Below are 18,809 nucleotides of genomic sequence, written 5' to 3' on the forward strand. Positions count from 1 at the left end.
CACCACTATCATGATATTAATTTGCTTCCGTTGGGTTTATGTCTATCAGTGCATTTTTATCACTTGTGTTCAATTTCGAGATTATATTTCAGACCATGTGCTGACGAGATGTTTGAAATGAAGTCCGGAAATAATTGGTAACACCGCATTGACATAATAATGATAATTGTTATTATTATTTATTATTATTATTATAATCATTATGCTACATTAAGTGGTGCTTGCAGGCTTATAGGATTTGCCAACCACTCATTATCCACTATAGTACCGCATCATATTAAATCGTATATTTACTTTATTTAACGCATTTTTATAGTTTATATGTTCATAGTACGAAATTAAAATATAATAATTTATTCGGGATCGGGGACATTCGTCGCTATTACTTATACTAGACGAGGAAGCTACTATACGAAGCTACATAGAGTATACACAGTTATAACGCGTCCATTCAATAGAATTTTATAGGCCTCCCCCCTCAGATTTTGGCTTTGGTTTTTTACTTACCTAGGTATTTAAAATTGTATCTAAGATCACAAATTGTCAAATTAACATTAAAAAAAATGAAGATTACTAAATAAAAAAATCAAGAAGTTGCTTAATGTAGGAGCGAGGTTGAGAAAAACCGCCCCTATTATATAAATTTAAAAAATTTTAATCCCCCTCCCTCAATGGTCAAGCTTCAAAATTTAGATGCGACAAAGACGTGAGCAATGCAGTACAGCAGAGATAATAACATATACTTAAGGTACGTTTGATCGTTATCGATGAGCATAAATCACGCATTGTTCTTTATAATAATATACATATAATATACATAGGTAAACTCGAGATCGAATATCTTGGCCGTTGTCGATGCAAATGTTGCTTTGTGGCTAATGGGTTTTGCATATATTAAAATGTATAAAATAAAATTGTATTGAAAGTAAAATGGTCGAGCGACATTTTTTATACATTATTCAAGAGCGATGAGTTATCTTTACATATATATGTATATAAATTATATATATTATTTATAATATACTCTTTATACCTACTCTTTAGTCTATAGGATCCGTGCAGATAAGTTAACATGTCTATTCTATATATATACATAAATGTAACGTAGGTAATATACAATATATTTGCCAACGTATTATATACAAATAATATAACATTATAAAAAATACAGATGACTATATATAGAAGCTTGCTATACTATAATATGACGATTAAAAGGACATTTTGTTTTTTTTATCTTCAAGCTTTTTAAAGAAACAAGTCTATCAATAGTCGATGACGAGGGTTGGAAATACTTGGGATACTCTGCACATACTCGGATACGATCGAATACATTTTGAGTACAGATTAAGAGTATTGCAATATTACAATAATATTACATTGTTTTTATAAATATAATAATTATATAATATTATGTAATATAGTGTACTTATTTACAGTTTCATGAATTAAATTAAATTGAAAAAAAACCAAACACTTTTGGTGGACGATGAGAATAGCATTCTCTGGGATGTATAGGTATCTAATCCTAAAACATTTCTCAAAAATAAAAATAGCAGACATCTTGTAACTACCTAGGTATAAATAAAAGTATATATATAAAACAAAAATTCAAATTGCTTAGAAAATTGGCGGCTGAGTGCCCGAGTCTACGTGTACAATTTATACCAACAGAAAAATAGAAAGGCCTAGTTTACATAATCACCCAATCTATGGTATGCATAATACTCGCAAAGAGAATGTTTTCATTTCTAAATGATATTATTAATAGGTATAATTATTATTTATTGATATATCCCTACACGTCTCTCTCACTATAAAATATTTTTAAAACAATTAAAACTATTATTAACCGACAAATTCTGGTTTTTTTTTAAACTAAAACATTTTTTTCTTTTTTGCAACACTACTTATTCAACAAAAAATTAATCAACGAATTACGACACAATATCAAACCACAATTTAAATTACCACAACGTTGGGAACAAAGTAGTCGGCCAGACGAATGAACGTGTATTGGGGTGGGAAAGGAACAACCGGGAAACCTGCTCTAGGACGACGTGCACGACGCGCGCAAACAAGTATCTACTATTTACTTCAGCGCAATATTATACTCACTAACTCTCCGGATGTTCGTTACAATACTTATACGTTCATAAGTTATAAAAATGTAGAAGCTCTGTTACCATGATGTTGACGAACATTTGGTATTTTTTTTAATACACCTACAATTGTCTAGAACTTATCGTTATAGAACCGTAGCCAGGTCATATATTATGCTTCTAAGAAGTCAGAGTATATATTTTATAATATTAAAATGCTCCGCTTTTAAAATAATTATGACTATATAGCATGTACGTTAGTGAATATATTTTATTACGTTGTTTGACACTCCATAACTCCAAGGTAATATTAATTGGTGTAATATTAAAATCATTATTCGTTCATTGAGGGGAAATAAAATGGAACCGGCTGCTTATATAACCTTTCATTCGTAATTATCGGCGAGATAAGAGATGAAAATATGAAATACTATATGTTTATAATCTGAAAACTAATCTAAAAAAATCTAAACACTGTATTCAAACGCATAAAATAATAATATGTAGCATGTGTGGTCGTGCGTAGAGTATCTGCAGATGCAGTTAAAACATCGTGCAGAAATTTGTTGATGACTACACTGTAAACAATTAAAGGTTAAGTATTTTGATAATATTTAAGCTGATTTTAAAGATTTCTATAAGTACTTACGAAAATAGGTCTGATTTATGTTGTTATTTATTGTGTAGAACGTCTTAGAAGTGATCTTAATTAAAGTATAATAGCATACAATTATAACTATAGTGTTTATTTTAGGATATGCATAGCTATAATATGCGTGCAATGAATATTACGAATTCACGATACTGCACAATTTTATTGATATGACACGTGACTATTTAGGTTCAAGATTTTATTTATATTTTCTAAACCTAGGTTGGTATGTATAACAATATTAAACATTGTGTGTAAATACAATAATAAATTTTAAATAAGCTTCGTAAGAAAGTATGAAATTTTCGCTATTTTTATTTTCTAAAAAGAACTCGTGAATAATAAATGTCACTTATGCATACCCTCTTGGAAAGTATATAAATGTATTATACAAAATATAGCTATTAAATTATTATACTATACCTACAATATGTAATTATTATGATAGCCCCCCTCCTCCACCCCAACCAATCGATATTAAATTCCTATCCTACTATTTTTACTAGTCTCCCAGCACGAAATACTCGGGGAAAGGGTAATGCGTTTCAGGTACGTTTCGTCGGGTGATAAGTAATAATAATAAGGATGATGTTCATTTCAGAAGACACGTCTTGCCGACATTTTTTAACACCACACATCTATATTACCATCACTATATTATACAATATTAGCACTCACAGATAGTTACGCAAAAATGATTCGATTGAAAACCGTGGTGAACCGGACCGGGAGAAAATGGACAGCGACGATAACCATTGTTATTGTGGTAAAACTTGACGACCAACAGAAAATATTGCGGTTTACCGTTCGCCTCCACACACAATGAGAGGATGGCGGTCACTTTGGCTGAGCTAACTGTGCTCAACTGCGTACGAAGGAGCCACATGTAAAACCATAGAATTTTCGAACGAATTCATCTGCGAAATTCAGTGAGATTCTACAAGTGAACCTGGTTCAAGCGCGGTAAACACAGTCGAGGCAACCCCCGACCTTCTACTCGCGTCGAGTCTGTAACCTTGGTATTTTCCCATATTGTTGGGTCCTTCTCCAATATCTCAATCACGCTATTTTTGAGTTTTCGTAATATTGTATACTATAGTTATAAGAGTTCGCGAGTTCGTACGTATAACGTGTTGTTCAGTGTGACGAAATTCCGGTCACGGGTCTCTACAACCAAGTGTCGCCGTTCCCGTGAGTGTTTGTACTACATTACATGGCAAGTGTTCAGTGGCACAACAAACCTAAAATAACCCACGAATAATCTCGAATCCATCACCTTTTCTAATATTCATTAAAAACAAAAAGTGATTTCAATCAACACTTATAATTCTTACAAGTTTAGGTAGATACCTACTGATATATTTGGTTATTGTTTTTTGCTTTCAAATTCAGCACCCAATGGCCAACCACAAATAGGGTCTATTCGGTGACCCGACCACCCTTAAATTTTAAAAATGATCGAGATGAACGCATCCCAAAAACTGCTTTTGATTCGTGTAGATGCACAAAGTCATACACATAATTTGCAGATTACATATTATGTAGCCTGTAGATGAAATACACAGCTTTATATGCTTCTACGCCCATTATAAAGAAAATTTATTGTATTTACATCTTAAATATTATATTATGAGTATAAGTATCTTAGTTTGGAGCACTCAAAGAAATCCTAGGTAAAATAATGCCCAATGTACGCGTCGTAAGGCGATTTATATCATTAATTGTTGGTTTATTTACGTGCCGGTGACACAAATGTTGGTGTAACTATGTTAAACATAAAGCATTTATTGTGAGCGATATTACTGTATTATCTTCGTTCTTGTGACAGACTTTCCAAACTTTGTCAATAATCTAAATTATAATCATAACAAACATCAAATAATGTGTTTTTGGTATGATTATTGCTTAAGTATGTTCGTCATACGTCATATAGTCACACGCTCCGAAAAATCCACAATAACGCATTCCATCAAGTAGATTATTATCGATAATTATCTAAAAATTCCTTTATTTATAACTACCTACAAAAATATTTAGATCGTACTTTTTAAACTACACATGTATGTCAACAGATTAAAGTAAAAAACAAATCAAAAATGTACTTGGATAATGTATAAGTTGAACTATATAGATATATAAACATATAATTAACACATATAATCTGTCTGCAAGAATATATAATATACAAAATATATATTATTTATAATTTCTACTGTTTTGCAAAGAACGTAACCGATATATTATTATTATAGTTTTGTTTTTATTCAGACAATACTTATTACGTAAATGACGTCTTTGGAGTGTTTAAACTTTAAAAATATCCGTGTTTTTATATTTGTATCATACTATACGCAGATTACAATGAACTATGAGTCAACAGATTATAATTATTTTATTTTCTGCCAACAGTTTTAACAATACTCGTATTTATATGATTTTGTCAGTTACAACTTCATACTATTAAGCTGCTTATTTAAAAAAAAATGCATTTTATTGAATTAATAATAACAGACACAATAATTCTTTACAAAAACGTATTACAAAGAACCTCGTAAAGGATGATTTTTATTTATCTCGATCACTAATACATATATTGTATAGTATTACATTTAATATATATTATACTTTATTTCATCTACCTATAAAATGTTCAAATGATATAGAAACATTTGATATTCAATATAGTTAGGTAAGTAAGTACTAGTAACGTGGTTAACAAATTGTGTTAAAATCTTATGATTTCAGATATATTATATTCACTATAGGTAATGTAATATATAATATTATAAATATACCGATAATGTATTATTTAACACTTGTTGCACCGTATACAATAAAGTGACTCACGAACGTTAACCTCATTAGTCATTACTGTGTTTTATAAAATCTAAAACGTACAAATATTAATAAAATCAATTATACTTAACGAATTGTCGTTTGAAAATACGATCATTCGGTAGGTTATATACATTGTCATTAAGCATTAATTACACTCGAAAGATCATTAGAATATAATTATACATACATTACGATTATAAATCGTTATAATACCTACATAAATTTGCATAATATTATAATATATTGTTAGAAGCGGAAGGCCTTACATAAGAGGTATTATTTCCGCGGAGGTAAATTGCATACCACATACGCGTAATAATATTTCGATCGTACATTTTCTGCGGGTACAGCAATTTTTTATAACCCCCTATAACTGCGATGCTCCAAATCGATATTCTCGACTTACTATGTAACTATAGCTGCAGTATGTGCAAAGTATAACGCAGGAGTTGGGAGTTTGGGACAGTAAGTCGGGATAAAAGTATTTTTGTTATTTCAACTATAATAATAATAATATTATATTATATTATGTACTAAATAAAATTATTTCGACTACCAGCTATAACAATTCTATAATTAACAAAAATAACAAATTTAGTTCACAATAGATTGTGGTACAAAAAATTACTCATCATTAAAATGAATTAGTTAATGTATAAATTCAAAAACCAAAAGTAACTTTAATACAGAGTATATTACACTTAGTTTAATAAAGCTAGAAACAATCTCTTATGACTTTGTATAATCTTAAACTCAATAATGCAAATCTGAATGCATACTTTGCACTTAGCTCAAATTTTTATTATGTTCTTATATTGTCCTTCTTAATATTATTAAAGTATATAATAATTCCTAATCCTGCGTGTCTAGATTTAGATATTATCATTTACACTCATGAGTAGGTATCATTAGTATCATATAGTATTATTTATTTATTTTTCATAAATGAAGATAATTTCACACATCATAATATAATAATATATCATTATAGAAACTCTGTCGTTATAAGTACATTGTGCGCGTTTAGGATTAACAGGACAGAGAAATCCTTAGGACAATAGACTTTTGTAACGCAATTCTATTAGCGAGCACTGTTTTTTTTTAAACTGCGGGTGCCTAGTATAATATATTATGATTAAGTACTGTACGTAGGTACAATGCGTGCGAGATACGCCCAGAAGCTGTATTTACTAACTACGCTACAATATTATAATCATAAACATCAAAGTGGGACCTAACCTGTGCAATACATAGGTACATTTGAAAACCAAACTATTAGTATTCCTATTTCGTTCGGGGCCAAACGCGTGTAAACGATTCAAAGTAATAATATAAGATAATATACGCAAATATATCGATTTTATTATAAAACAATAAAGTGGTTCCTATTTTCTTGCAGTTTTAACTACTTTTATGCGATAATCGTAGGTAATCGTTATTGTGTCAATAGTTATTTCGTATTCTCTGTGAAATATGCATATGATACCTAAAGCGTGTACATATACGAGTTTTGTATTTGGTTTTGTACATATTACATCATTCACAGTGATGCGAAATAATTATATGTAAACATTGAAAATTATCTTATGAAATAACGAATTGAAATTCCGAACGAAAACCAAAAGGTTATAATTTTGAATCAAATGACCATGACATGTTTATAATCTATACTGCAAGATATTTACCGTTCACCAATTGTATAACCATTACGATTGCTTCCATAAATCATCCATGTTCTATATCAGCATGTATAAATCCGTATAGAGTTGTCATAAAAAATGGAGTTTTGCGAAAAGTCAAAGATATTTTAAGTTTTTTCGTTTTAAACCACACGTTACCTGGACGGCTGTACCCATACATAACTCGCAATCAGATTGCATTCTCAACTCACTTCGATATCAAAAATAAATAAAATACCATAATATTAACAAACTATAAGAGATAGTAGATATACATTATACTCCACCATCGATGGAAACTATTGGACTTTCGCAAGGCTTTAAATTCGTGATTCCGTCTCTAAGCGTGTATTACTGTATTATGTACAATATTGTACATACATGTATACAAATCTATTAACTATAGAAAAACAACTAGAAACATCATGATAAGTATAAATTGCTTGACATCTTAAAATTTAAATACTATTTAACATAAACAATTTATTACATAGTTTTTGCTGAGATCATTCGAAACCGTGTAACCTTATAGCGAAAAACCGATCAGCAGAAGCCGCGGGGGTCAACATTTTTTAACGTACGTTTAGCTGTTCATCATAATAATAATATTATCTTTAGCTAGACATAAACGTAGAAAGTTCGGTATATTTCACCTATAAAATAAAATACCGGAACGTCCGTGTCGAACTCAAAATATATTTTTAATAATATACCAATATATTATTATATACGCGGAGCTTAGTATAGCTGATATTTAAATGTTTTCCTTGTACATCGCTTCGGGGGTAGTACAATCGTCGGTAGTCGCCAATCTGTACATATCATACTATATGTGTAGGCCGTAGGGGAAAAACATATTTTTCCGATAATACACGTCCGCCGCAGTAGTGAAAACACGCCATTACATGTTATAAAACGTGTATTACTTTTCAGAAAATCGAGTTAAAATAATTGATTCTTCTATTCGCACTAGCGATGTAGCCGCAGGGAGATTTTATTTTTTGAAAAAATGTAAATAAATGTTTTTACGACTGAACACCTGGTAAAAGAAACCAGTTCCGCCACCGCCGCATCAATAACCGAGTACGATGATAATAACCAGACACGAACAGTTTTGGTCCAGACGCGCACCTAATACTTTACTATTATTGTTATATACATATTCATCATTAGGTATGCTAAACACTTCCCCGATCGTATTATATGAGTCATTCGGGCGCGTGAGTCACTAAAATGCGGTTTGTCGGTTTTTTACGAATCTAGTTCGTGAAAATTGGCATGTTCGACAACTGCAGTGATATAATCATTATTAAACGTAGATACCTAATAACGTATTCCGTGGACGTGTTTATAGCGATGACGGTTCATATAATATAATTTATTATAATTTAAATACGTACATATCTAAACCAATTGCATATTATTAAACACGATAATTAACAGAAATTCGTGGGAATATCAGCCATCGGACACGGCAATCGATGTGTTAATGCACTTGCGGATTGCTGTCGAATTAACTGCAGTTAAAACCTGGCCCAGTTACGAACAGTGACAGAATCTAACCGTGGAATAGTACCTCTCCAGCTACACCGTGACATATAATTTTGAATGGCTATTTTTTTTTAATAAATCGTGATATTGAGATTTATAGTAAATATAAGTGTTATTATAAATAGTGTTATTTCTTCGGCAGGTACCGAGTTATACATGGATAATTGCGGGTCAAAAATATTATATTATTATTTATAACAGAACTTTAAAAAAAACTTCTTTCCTATTTATTGATTTTATTTTAGGTACATAAGTAGTTATTACAAAACTTCAATAATTTGTTATGCTTATAGATTATTGTGGAGGATAATAGTTATTTTTCTATACATACTGTATACAGTTCAAATGTATAATATAATTTATTATACATAGTTTATTCAGAGTTTTGCGATACATTTTTTTATTCTTAAAGCCTTTTTCCAAAAACGACTGGTACCTACATAGTATATACTGTATATTACATTATACTCTTCAAATTTTCTAACTACGCGTCCCGCATGTACGCAATTTAATGGCATTAAAATCTTATTCACACATGGACATGATAGGTACCTACACATATTATACGAAATTGTCGTTCAATTAATATTTTTACAATATCATTTGAGTCTACTTCGGTAGACTACGACTACTAGGTATTATACATGGTATTTAACTCTTATTTTATTTTTTTAATAATTGAGGAGGGACGACTGTAAACTCCGTCACATGTATCTATTTAACAAAAATATCCTTTTTTGTATTTGAAATAAAATTAAGGGTAAAAATCTGAAATACGTACGAGTATACAAATACCGTGCTTTAACAAAAAGTATTTAAACCAAATCAACAATACAGAATGATTATAAAAATAAAAATAAAACATTATTTATATAATATTATAATCATCTATAAATTAAACATTAAATACGCTTAATAAATATTATGTATGGTAGGTATGCCTACAAATATAATAAAAATAAAAATTAAAAATCTGGTAGTAATAATAAAATTTATAGGGGTTGTAATTTACAATATTACAATAGACAGAGTGTCCATATTATGGAGATTACAGATAAGAAAATAAAACTGGTGGACTTGACATTAGACATTTTCATTACCATTTTATGTAACCGGTATTTTGGTGAAATTTAAAATCGCTCCAGATAAAGGTGGCCGTATGTTATTAGTTGTTACTTATGTATATTATAGGTATAATAGGTACAACTATAACATAGTATAATGTATTATCAATGGCTACTTTTTTATTAGGTCAACAGTGCAGGGAATTCCGGATGTACATGCTCATCGGTTTAGTCATTTTAGGTTTTGACACATTTCATATTATTTCAATTATTAGATATCAAATTATTGATATGTAACATACTAATACGTCATGTTGAAAAAAGATTGAATTAGGTATATAATATATTATTGTATAGACGATTATATCCGATATCAGAGAGAGTAAGCAGCGAACGCAGAGAGACAACTTATGAGTGTTCATGAGGGAGAGAGCAGCAATTGGTAACCTTATAATTAACACGACCGCAATCGTAAAAATTAGTAATAAAACTTCATCACGTCCAATAAAAAAATTTTTTTAAATCAAAAGCAAAAGACACGATCGTAAAATTGCACCCAGTCTATTATAATAAAAATAAAAATTCTTAATTATTATTTGCAGAACGGAAAATAGCAACTTGCATAACCTTTAATTTCCTATACTGCAGTAGTAGTTATAAACAAATACTCGTCCTCTCTCCTTTCCATGAATAATCTTAACGTTTGCTTTCCACCACTAGTTAAATAAAATGTCCGAAGAGTGGGTGATGTATTTTAACGTAACACGCATTCACATAACATACCCAGAAATAAATAATTCTTGTAAAAATACAGTATTTTTATCATGATACACAGGTAACTGCGTACTTGAGATTTTTTACTTTTTTACCCTCAATTTTAATTTAATAGCCCTGTTAAAAACTTACCGATGTGACGATATGTGTAATTATTTACTATAATAGTATGTAATAAAAACAAACAAAATAGTTTGTTTAAAATAATATGGTCAATAGAAAATGCATCATGGCTGCGTACAAACCGGATGAGAACGTCTGATAGCTGACTATAATATTTGCAGAAAATTCGTCAGAACGGAATTAAAAAATTACGGTAACGATAAGCGATACTATTTAACGCGTTTCTGACGATGTCATAGTATTACTTAGTATTATTATGTCGTGGTGGAAAAAATTGTTTTTGTTTTGAGCGATAAGGTTTTAAATTCATACACAATATTCTGATATTGTCTGCTGCATAGCATTCAAGCATTCAACACATAACCATATAAATTATTATAAAAAAAAACCTTTGTGCATGAAACGGGGCATTATACTACGAGAAAATGCTATTGCCACACCATTATTTACATAATAAATAATAGTAGGTACTGTCTACATTAGTGCACATAGGTTTTATTACCGCCTTGTGACACGCAGATTATTGGCTTCTCTGTCCGTGCACAAATCCTTTTATTATTTTTTCTCGTCGGGGATAGAGACTTTAGTGATATAGTGTATAGTAACGTTTTAACACTATAAACGTTCACACAAACTGTACACGTACTTCGCCTCGTACATGATATTTCGATTTATAAAGTTTAAAGTGATCACAGAGTTCAAAGCGGCAGTTTTTAATGCGTTCTCGACCGGTGGCGCGGTCTGTGCATTATTATACGATCATGACAACGCGCCCCCGTGATCCTTACGTACGCGTCAGCCGGTGCATTAGGTAAACAATATATCTAGCTTATATGAATAGTACACTCATGATAATGAATAGGTGATTATAATTGTAATTGCATATTGTTGCAAAAATATAGTTGGTAAGGATATATGTTGCACATAGTGGGTGGATGTATCACAACTATAGCAGGATAGAATAATTTGGGTAGTATATGGGTAGTCAGATAGGTTTCCGTTTTTCGGGACATCATTGTCAAGGGCTCTCCTCATTAGGAGATCTTCTAGGAAAATATGTACAAATTCGAAGTTGGTTTTTTAAATTCATTTCAAATGTTATAACTTGTTTTTTTTATTGGTAGGTGTAATTTACGGTCTTCATAAAAAAATATTGTGTACAACCATATAATAAAATATGTTATGTTTAAAATCATTTACTCAAATATATATTTCAAAAATCATTTGTAACTAAGAAATATAAGACCAATAACGAAAACAACTCGAACATACAATGACGCTACGCGTATTTTGTCTATAGTTTCATAAAATAATATAAAATAATTAGGCTTTATAATTGACCGCCTATGACACTCGTGGGGGTCTGCGCTTAAGAACGTTTACCTGAAGTGGGTAAGGAAATGATATTTTTGTCTCAATCGGTCGTCACGACTAGTGACTAGCTATAAATGATATTATTCTATGTATAAAAAGGGTATAATTATGCCGATAATGGTCTGCGGCGATAACGAATATAGAGTGCTGTAGTTATTTACCACGTTGAGAACCGGTAGATAGAATGATACAGATAATAAGATAGAAGTTATCAAAGTGGTGTGTTATTTTGTAAGTCGTCAACCCGTACTCATAGAGTATATTATGGTTTTTAAAATCAAGCGATTACAATATGTGTATGGTTTATTAACACTTTTGGCATGATTATTTCAACCCACCGGGCACTTCTTGATTTTTGAATTTATCGTTATAAATATACCCAACTATTATAAACGTGTTAACGGTTTATGATTTCTCCGACAGTTGTAGTGGTCATAGTGCAAAAGTTCAACTTAAATCCTATGCATTATTTTTGAATATAATAATTTATAGCACATTTGTACAACAGTCAACCAAGTCCCCTCACTGGCGATTTTCCCTATATTGTATTCTGGGTAGGCACATGTTAACTCAGCTAAAAGTACCTTTTTTTAGTGTTAACTCCGACAGTGAAAAATCAAGTAGGTAACAGTATAAAGGTTATTATAATAAATTATTATGAAAAAATATCATTCTCGTCAACATTAAATATTACGCGTAATATAGGTATCAACAAATGTATACAACTTGAAAACATAAAATGACTAACCAAACGGTATAAAAATAAATATTATATGAAATCAAAATAAACAATTTGTTTATTATAATAATCATCATCATTAAATAATAGTCATAAGTTTACGTATATGCCAAAAAATATACATAACTTAAAAATAAAAATAATAATGTCCGAACAAATCATACAAATTGTAATATTGTCTATTACGTCAAAAAACATAACAAATAATTGTAAATAATCATAAAATTTGTACCTAGGTATGTTTCATGTCATGTTATATTATAAGTAGGTAATATTATTTTGAACGTGAACTACAATTATATTGCACAATTTAAAGATATTCTTCGAGATATTCTCACTTCTAAGTCTAATAAGGATATATATAGTATACATAATCTAGATCCATTATTATAATTATTTATAGCGTTCTCTAACATTATCAACATTTTTTCCATTTTGAATTTTTGAGCTTTTTTGGTCGCACAAACAAGGCCTAGAGCAGTTTCCATATACCTATTAGAATTTAAAGGTCAGAAAATAAAACTGACAAAGTTTACAGTCGACCTTCCGAGTACGTGTAAATGTGAAATCGTAAGACTATAATAAAGAAAATACTTTACACTGTATCTTCAGAATTTTTCAACATACCTATTTCGACGAATAAAAAGTAGAAATGTTGTTCGAAAAAAACATAGACGATGTCAAAACGAGCGCAGGTTCAACACCTGCAATATTGTGACGGGTTTAAAAGAATAAAAAACCACCGAAATTCCAACGATAGACATTTATACCCCATTGATATAATCCCTGAATTTATACCCCCCCCCCCCGTGGTTATCAGTACAATAACGTCGTAAAATATTTAATATTAAACAACATGTTTTGCACTACGAACAATTTTACGATAAATTGTAATATTGGCGGTAGTTCTGCTCGACGACGACGAAATTATAATCCCGACTCCGGTAAAAACCCAAATTACCTGTTGGTGGCAGCGTCCGAGTGGGTAACTATATAAATCCTGTGCACTGCTCGGCGGCGGTAATCAACGGAGAATCCGGTGTCATCGAGTCATCTCTCCAGACGCAGGTCGAGTCTACCACCACGTTCGGTACGCACACCCGGCGAGGAGACCGTACAGCGATTTAATTTTATTGTTCTAGTGAAAATCTCCTTCGAATCGTCTCTCTTACACCCACAATCGAAAACCCGCCAAACAACTTCGACGCGACGAACATACACAGTATTGTAATAAACGTGACACGAACTGCATTCACCGGACGACTGCGATGTACTACGCTGTTTACGACCGTTCAGAACCGCATGTGGCACATACCTACCGCGATAACGTGTGCGCGCAAGTACCACACTACCACAACGCTGATAACAAGTCGTTGTTGAAGGCCACCGCGCGATCACCACCACCACGGTCGTCGTTGCCGACATTTCCACTACCACAGCGCGCTAAAATACGCTGTAGCACGACACCGTCGTGGTTGTACACTTATCCGATAAACAATACCAATAATAATAAAAGTATTGTCGGAGATAGGTATTTGTGCACCTAGTTGTTACAAAGTATGAAGTATTCAGAGTTTGGAATTATTGTGACCGTCGTCGGCACTGTCGTGCGCGAGTTACCGTTTTAGATGCAACCAATCGAGTTATACCACTAGCCACTTGTAACTCGTTACAAAAATATAAAACAGGAATTACTATTTCGTTTGATCGTCAGGTATGTGGGCAGGAGTACATAACAAAATAAGTTACATTTTTAGGAGATTTTTTTTTAACTGTTTCATTATCTCTCATAGATTATGTAGTTTATTAGCTTATACCATGGACTTGAGAGAGAATAGACTGGAAACGACAAAAGTCAGGTGAGTGACGGGGAAGCGGAGATATGTTGAGAATTCGACGGGTTCGTGATACATGTGTAAGGAAGAGGTGGAGTAACGCATACAAATTACCAAGTAAAAGCTATGAGCCAGATCCTAGTTAATATTTTGATGATTATAGGTGAGACACGTCTCTCGCAAACCTTCTGTGGCCCGTTGACAAGGCTCTTGTTTCCAATCAGTAAATACATCCTATATCTTAGTCCGTGGTTTATACACAACAGTTTAAATTTAAACGATGTTCAGAATCAGAATATTATAGCGGCGACGACTTATGAATATTATAACTATAAGGTTTATATTTTCCATTTGTGTCTTTTGAGCTTTACATTTTTACAACCAACTACACCAAGTCATATTCAACAGGTATCGGGCGTTGAACATTATTATAATTTAAATGTGTACACGCTAGTGCAGTCGGGCATAATATCATTAAATCGTGTATACCAATATTCGTGTACCTTCGCGTCACCCGATATTCGTGCCGTATGTATATTTTTTTTTTTTTGGTTCACTTTTGTTCCTAACGCCTTATTCGAATATCGCGCGTAGTTGATTTAATGACGACGGCGTGTGTTTCAAGGCTCGTCGATGGACGTTCTATATTAAAACATCGAGTCGTCGACCACTATTGTGCCTATACTGATGACTACAACGACTGTTCACTGTCCGATATGATATTATTTACACGATGCGGCGAAGTATGTATAGGTACACATCGTAATACTATTATGAAGTAACTGAAATCTGAATACCGATACCTACACAGCGTCGTATACAACATTGGCTTTCGCAGTGGCGTTTTATTCCTTTAGGTATTACATCTGTTTTAAAATATCTGTATCAAACGGTTTTTAATGATCATCATTCATTAATCATTATATTATGTAATATGTTTTGGCTTTATGTTTGAATCAGAAAACAGATTAGGTACTTTCACGCGAGTATTCAGAATTTTATTTCGGGGGGCTAATCAAAATGTATAAACTATAAACATCGCAAGTGAACTCAGTTCGCCGTTGGATATGAACGGTTAACACCCACAAAGATTATTAGTGTGCTAGATGGTACATGTAAACGAAATCATAGTTATTGATAAGATAATTCAGATAAACTATCAGAAAAGCGTGTGACTCTCGGCAATCGTTATCGACAGGTTTGAAATTAGTAGGTATCTATGATTTCCGGTACTCTTTTTCCCGTGGTAAAGTTTTGTCCATGAGCGATACGCGAAACTAACAAATTAAGATACGACTTTAATAAATTTAAGACAAATTTCATCGATGACTTTCATCATAGATTAAATATACTATTATATTTTATCTATGGTTTAATAGACTATGGAAATAATTTAAGATTTTCTGAAAATGTCAGGAGAGCGGCAGCCCCCCCCCCCCCCCCCCCCCGTAAATACGCCTCTAGATACCATAATAACCATACACCCTTATACACATAAAAATAAAATTTGTTTTGTACTTTTCAGTTATTCAATGCAGACAACCGTAGATATATAGCACAATAGGTATTACATGTCTATGCAGACAGCTGTAGTTATTACCGCAGCACTCCGATATAGTCCCCCTCTCCAACAGCACACACACCCACACACACATACATATCAATGCCAGATTATTTCTACCTATAGACTCGTGGACCGCCAGGAATTCGTGGCTATAACAAAGACCGTTTTTGTATCTATATAATATAAAAAGAATAGTTTTTCATTAATGGGTATTATAATAAATTATAATGGGCGTAAAAAAATGATTTAGAATGAATCGTTTATTAGAAGAAACCATAAAATGTGTTTTGAATTTCAACCTTTTTTTACAGGTTTTTTTCGGGTACATAGGTATGTGTAAATAATGTGAAATATGCATGATATTAAAAGATCAAAATATCTACCAGACTGTTTGCAGGTCACCTCTATACCCTCGAACGAAATTCAATATGGTAATTACTCATTACACGTTTACAAGTAATAACAATTGACGGAATAAATATTATAAGCTTATAATATTACATACAGTCCATATAGATTAGGCATTCAAATACCTATTATGTACACGCGTTTATAATAAGTAATAACTATTGCAGAGTCGTTTATTTGATATTAGAAACGTATTTTATTACATGTAATTTACGTACCTGGTTATTTGTCAAACGTAGGTATATTACATAACTACATAGGACACATAATGAAACAAATAACAATATGTACTCACTAATGCAGGTGTACTGGAATATCTACCTAGTTTATGGTTCTCAATAATTTATTGAAACATTTTATCTCGTTGTATAATAATAACTAGCTGTCTAGATGTTTAAAATAATATAACCACCTATTATTTCAATATTTTTTTTAGTATTTAATATCCATTAGAAATACTAAAATCAAAGCTTAATAACACTTGTTGTTCCATTCTAACTATACATTTAATATAATTAAATATGAATCTATATATTATGCATATATATTATACATATATTTATTTATTTTACATGAAAAAATATTGTTGAATGAAATGAAGTACCTGTGTTAAAGTTGAAACCACACTGCCAATTATAAAGGATGCCAAACCTTAAAAAAAATATTAAGCCGCATCAAATCCAAAAACAGAATGACAGAAACTCATCAACATATTCAAACATATACTGTACCACCTGCACCTCACAGAAGAGGACATGGAGCTCAAACCCAAAAGAAAAACCCTCATATGCCGAAACCACAGCGAACACCCCACCACCCAATCAACCTCTGTAAATCGTCACCAATTTTCCGAACGAGATAAAATTAGTCCTAAGCCCCCTCCTAGCTGCTAGAGCAGCTAGAATGCTTAATAAACAAAATCCCACTCCCCATCGCTCCCACTCCACGCACTGATACCTTCCTATGGTAAGTTATACCATATTTAATATATAACTTCCTAATTGTATTAATAAACTTGTAATAGCATGTAATATGTTGACACATTTAAAAAATATAATGAATAAAAAAAAACTTTTCTTTTTCATGTCGGAAATTTTGAGCACTATAAAAAACCAACGGTTTTAAAATGATATCAAATCTGTAAAAATAAATAGTTATTTCAAGGGTAAAATTTTATAAAAATATATAGTAGGTAGGTGATTATAAAGAGTTAATACTTTTTGGTAATTTAAATGCATTTGAAAAATTGTACAAAATACCGAAATTTATTCCTATTATCCGTAATTTTAAATAATAATATGATACAATGCTATTATATAAAAATAAACACTAAACTAAGACAAGTGTTCATCAACCATACACTGTTTACACTCTATAGTATATATCCTGTCCATATCAACTTTTTTTTATTGTAAATTAAATATTTGAAAAACTATCGAGTGACTAATATATATAAAATAAATCCTGGTAGTAAAAATATGATATAATAATCACCAAAATGAAGAATTGGGGAAACAATTAAAACACAGGCTAATAAGTAACGAGTAATAAATGCTGATAGCTAATTACTAATAAAGTAATAACTAATATTTCGTATTAATTTATTATATTAAAAAATAAAATGGAAAAAAAATCTAGTAATATGTTTGCTCAACACATTGTACCAGTGAGTGGGGAAAATATTACATTACTTTTAATAACGATTTTTGGCAAAACAATTAATAAACAATACCATATTACCATGAGCTTTTTATAAAATCAATTTATTCGAGTGGCTAGGTTTATAAATTATGGTTGCTGGTTATTCGATATTATGGCTTATTACTTATTAGTTATGATGTTCGTAGTGTACACTGTAACTACGTATTTGTTTTACGGCGCCAGTATACTGTATACCCACGCCACTTTGTGATTATATGGGTACCTGCGGTTGAGTTACGGTAACAAAGTTTCGAACATTCAACGATTTATCAACTATTTTTGTACGTGGAAAATATTTCACGTAACTATGTAGGAACTAAGAAGAACCTTTTATAAATTCTTGTGGTTTAAATAGAGGGAGTTATAGCTGCAATATAACTGTTATTATTCAATGTTATATTATTA

General features: G+C 31.4%; 1 protein-coding gene across 1 annotated transcript in view; it reads right to left on the reverse strand.

The window, feature by feature from the left end:
* The window catches only part of LOC111039420 (shootin-1), a 33,862-nt gene extending 19,636 nt beyond the window's left edge, over positions 1–14,226 (reverse strand). The window contains exon 1 of the mRNA XM_022322939.1: positions 13,858–14,226. The gene's annotated coding sequence lies outside the window, so the exon portion shown is untranslated. The remainder of the gene's footprint in view (positions 1–13,857) is intronic.
* Between the last annotated feature and the right edge of the window lie 4,583 nt (positions 14,227–18,809).

The sequence above is a fragment of the Myzus persicae genome, unplaced genomic scaffold (assembly GCF_001856785.1).
Source record: "Myzus persicae strain clone G006 unplaced genomic scaffold, MPER_G0061.0, whole genome shotgun sequence".
Classification (NCBI taxonomy): Eukaryota; Metazoa; Arthropoda; class Insecta; order Hemiptera; family Aphididae; genus Myzus; species Myzus persicae.